The 4,943-nt window shown below is 39.7% G+C and overlaps 1 long non-coding RNA gene across 1 annotated transcript; it reads left to right on the top strand.

The window, feature by feature from the left end:
* Positions 1–1,911: 1,911 nt before the first annotated feature.
* LOC121864752 lies at positions 1,912–4,514 on the top strand. The gene is made up of 4 exons (XR_006088648.1): positions 1,912–2,065; positions 2,188–2,317; positions 3,395–3,513; positions 4,477–4,514. It is a non-coding gene; the product is annotated as an uncharacterized LOC121864752 (long non-coding RNA).
* Positions 4,515–4,943: the final 429 nt, after the last annotated feature.

Below are 4,943 nucleotides of genomic sequence, written 5' to 3'. Positions count from 1 at the left end.
TTGTGTTGGTAGTTGTGGTAGCCTTGTTGTGTTAGTAGTTGTGGTAGCCTTGTTATGTTAGTAGTTGTGGTAGCCTTGTTGTGTTAGTAGTTGTAGTAGCCTTGTTGTGTTAGTAGTTGTGGTAGCCTTGTTGTGTTAGTAGTTGTGGTAGCCTTGTTGTGTTAGTAGTTGTGGTAGCCTTGTTGTGTTAGTAGTTGTGGTAGCCTTGTTGTGTTAGGAGTTGTGGTAGCCTTGTTGTGTTAGGAGTTGTGGTAGCCTTGTTGTGTTAGTAGTTGTGGTAGCCTTGTTGTGTTGGTAGTTGTGGTAGCCTTGTTGTGTTAGTAGTTGTGGTAGCCTTGTTGTGTTGGTAGTTGTGGTAGCCTTGTTGTGTTAGAGGTAGAGTTAGTGAACTTGGCCTCATAATTAAGTTTTCATGTTACTCTTGGTAAAATAAGCAGTGATCCCTAACACCTGGTGGTAGTGAGTGACTTAACTATTCTGTTCATCAGAAAGACAACTTACTTACCAAGTCAAAGTTTATATTCTGATTATATTCCACACAACTCCAGTTTCTTCCTTACTTGAATCAACAATACAAATGTTACTTTAACAATATTGTTTTATCGGCCTGTTAGCCGCTTGGGCAGTCGGTCACGTCGCTGTTGGCAAGTTCTGACTGTCTGTTATACACTGTTGGCAAGTACTGGCTCTCTGTTACACACTGTTGGCAAATACTGGGCACAAAATGTATCTGTACCTGCCCTAGTGTTGGTCAAGTCTGGTCTTGAAAGATTTCACACAACACTCTCTGGCAGGTTGTTCCAACAGTTCACACAACACTCTCTGGCAGGTTGTTCCAACAGTTCACACACAATTTCCTCTGGTGGTGTATGCCCCAATGAATTCACACACAACACTCTCTGGCAGGTTGTTCCAACAGTTCACACAACACTCTCTGGCAGGTTGTTCCAACAGTTCACACAACACTCTCTGGCAGGTTGTTCCAACAGTTCACACAACACTCTCTGGCAGGTTGTTCCAACAGTTCACACAACACTCTCTGGCAGGTTGTTCCAACAGTTCACACAACACTCTCTGGCAGGTTGTTCCAACAGTTCACACAACACTCTCTGGCAGGTTGTTCCAACAGTTCACACAACACTCTCTGACAGGTTGTTCCAACAATTCACACAACACTCTCTGGCAGGTTGTTCCAAGAGTTCATACAACACTCTTTGGCAGATTGTTCCAACAGTTCACACAACACTCTCTGGCAGGTTGTTCCAACAGTTCACACAACACACTCTGGCAGGTTGTTCCAATAGTTCACACAACACTCTCTGGCAGGTTCCAACAGTTCACACAACACTCTCTGGCAGGTTGTTCCAACAGTTCACAATTCTCACTTTACAAAAGTTTATCCTTACGGTTTTCTGGACCTGCGGCTTCAACCTTAAGCTGTGACCCCTAGTGGGACGGGCATCTGCCAGCTGCTGGTGTAAACATATGACTGAGTAATGTCCTCTGAGGTGTTTATAAACTTGTGTTAACTTGTCCGTTTATAGTATAAGCTAGGCAGTTGGAGACGTTCTAATCTCTCTGGATAACTGAGGTGCCGTAGTGCAGGCACCAGTCTGGTGGCCCTCCTTTGGACATTTTCACTCAACTGACAGTCCTTAGCTCATCTCGGGGACCAGACGGGTGACAGTCAGTAGGTCACCAGCAGGTGTGAGGGTGTACTGTGAGGTACAAGAGTTGTGTAGTTATAATGAAGGTGTTTGTCAGTTGACCACCAGCAGGTGTGAGGGTGTACTGTGAGGTACAAGAGTTGTGTAGTTATAATGAAGGTGTTTGTCAGTTCACCAGCAGGTGTGAGGGTGTACTGTGAGGTACAAGAGTTGTGTAGTTATAATGAAGGTGTTTGTCAGTTCACCAGCAGGTGTGAGGGTGTACTGTGAGGTACAAGAGGGACAGTCATGGACGGTGTTCCTCGCTCGTCACCATCAAACTCCCAATGAGAACTTTACACGGTCTTGGCAAGACTACAAGAAAGGCTTCGGGGACCCTGAAGGAGAACACTGGCTGGGTAAGGTGTCTCATATATTATTGTAGTTTGTTGTGGTTCACTCCACCAATGGCTATAACATTACACAATGTAGGTTTATTTACTTACCATCAGCCAAGGTGGGTTATTGTGTTCACTTACAGGAAATGAGAACTTACACACGCTGACTGGTGGAGAGACACGTTACCGCCTGAGGGTGGAGGCCACCAACCTGCAGGGAGAACAACGATATGGAGAGTGGCGAGTGTTCCGTGTCGCTCCTGAGGACAACAGGTATACCAGCACGCTTATGTTACACACTCTCCTGCCACTTAACTGTCAACACTTTCTTTCTTTACACCAACTATGGTCCATGAACCCGAGCTGAAACAATGAGGTTGTCAGTAGGTATTTTACAGTAACTATGAAGGCTAAATCAAAGACTTAAACTTACATTTACTTCCCAAAATAGACCCAAATATAATTGTTTATTAAGAGAGTAATGAGGTGTTAAAGAAACACACACCTGAGGTAACCTGCCTTCACTCGTGGGCTGCAAGGTTCGTGGCAGCTCCTGGTTCACACTTATACTTGAACCCGCTACTAAACAATGACAGAAACATTCACAGTAATATATTATTACACTTTAATACAAAAACTAAAACAAATGTTGTACTACTCCTCATAATATCTTTCTTATATTAAGACTCAGTATAGACTCCACTCAGCCTCCCTGACAAAGAAGCCAGTCTTTAATATTCCATTATTTAGTGTGTCAACGTTACAGATTACGTTAGACCTTTTATCACCTCAAACATAAGCCTAAATAGGTCGCTCCTCTCTCCCCTGGCTCAGAGGACTCAACTCCTCATATCTTTGGACAAATATTACATACTTGGTCTCTTCACTAATGACCATTTAAGTCAGAAGCACATAATTAGTTTAACATTATTTACTATGTCAGGTTTTGGGTTCCAATAAAAAGGTTAATAATAGAGTCAGTAAATGTTGGCCTCCCTATTATATATCTCATCTTAACATTATTTTTATACACAAACTAAATAAAACATTTACCATAATAAACAAACTAAATATTGCTGCCTTTCTTGGTCTAACAATTTATAATAACAAATACTTATAATTGTCGGTTTTCTTTCATTATTTGATGACAGACTAAACTAAACTCCACAAAAGACACTGACCTAAAGAGAGGAACGACATACATTATTATCCCGTCAAATTTCGATCAAAACAAACTAATAAAATGAACACTTGTGACACTCAGAGCACCACATGATAACTTGGCTTTGTCCATATTATTAGTGATGTATAGATCACCACTAAGTTTAGTTTTGTACACAACTCCCTCAGGTACCGGCTGACTGTGGAGCAGTACAACAGCAGTAGTACACTGGGTGATGGACTGAACTACCACAATGGCGAGTCGTTCACCACGGTGGACAGGGACCACGACACATGGTCGGCAGGAAGTAAGTGTTAAGTGTTTATGTGAGCATCACTTATATGTTAAGTGTTTACTACATAAGTGTAATGATTTAGTGGCCACCAAGATCATCTTAAAACAAAAACAATAACAACAACAATAATAATAACAATAACAGGTAATATATACTGCATGTTAAAGCCCCGCCCCCTCCTCAACACTTACACCTGATTGGCTGTTGCAAATGTGTTCGATTTCGTCCTCAAGTAATGATGTATTTATAAATGAGTTTATTCATAATGACCGTTTCTGACGAGAAAGATATTTAGCTAAATTATTTAGATACATACATTAATTACTTCAAACATGAACACGTAGGAAGTTTATCAGAAATATTATACAAGAATTAACTGTTAAACTCTGGTACCAAATTAACGCTTTCGGAGGACGCATTTAATATATACTTACTAATACCACAATAAGATATAATAATTACTTATCAGTAATATATCAATGTGATTCTGTTCTTTTAAGATGGTAGTTTTTGCATAATATATTTTTATTGATACGAAATTTGTCTTAGTATAACTTATTGTGGTAAAAATAAGTATATATTAAATGCGTCCACAGAAATCGAAATTTTTTTGTTTAACAGTTAATTCTTGTATAATATTTCTGATAAACTTCCTACGTGTTTATGTTTGAAATAATTAATGTATGTATCTTTATATAATTTAGTTAAATATATTTATCTTTAAAATGGCCATTATGAATAAACTCATTCATAAATAAATCATTACTTGAAGACCAAACGGACAAATTTGAACCAGCCAATCAGGTGTAACTGTTGAGGAGGGGGCGGGGCTTCTCCTCTCAGCTGGGAAAGACGCCCCTTTTTTTATATGTTGTAAAATAATGTTTATTGCCGCCCATAATAGTGAGGGCAAGTAATGGTGAATAATAGTGTAATTATAGTGTAGTAATTCAGACGTCACCTTACATCACACAGACTGTGCAGTGCACCATGGTGGTGGTGGGTGGTGGTGGTGGAGGTGGGGGTGGAGGTGGGGGTGTGGCCTTGTTAACCCGACCGGCCCACTCCACCTCAGTGACCTGCACCAGGACCCCTGGAAGGTAATGTCCTGGGTCTTCTTCATCCCTGGTGATGGTTATTGGGTCAAACTATCATCAGTAAAGATGATGGTCAAGTCATAAGACTAGACCTTATACAGTGTATGACTGTTAACTGTAAGGTTCGCCCTAACATAAATAAATAAATCTTACACTTTATTAACCTTAACAAATTACTATATTGTTGACATAGGCTTAAATAATGGCATGGCATTAGTTTATTAACACAATAATATTTACCACTTACACAGGAACATTTATTAACTCATCAACATCAATTATTTTTATATAATATTTACAAAAAATATAATTTATTTAAATCAAATTATTGAAGTAAAAGTTGTG

The sequence above is a fragment of the Homarus americanus genome, unplaced genomic scaffold, assembly GCF_018991925.1.
Source record: "Homarus americanus isolate GMGI-L3 unplaced genomic scaffold, GMGI_Hamer_2.0 scaffold51291, whole genome shotgun sequence".
Lineage (NCBI taxonomy): Eukaryota > Metazoa > Arthropoda > Malacostraca > Decapoda > Nephropidae > Homarus > Homarus americanus.
The sequence above is the reverse complement of the archived record's forward strand: the minus strand, read 5'-3'. Positions and strand labels throughout refer to the sequence as shown.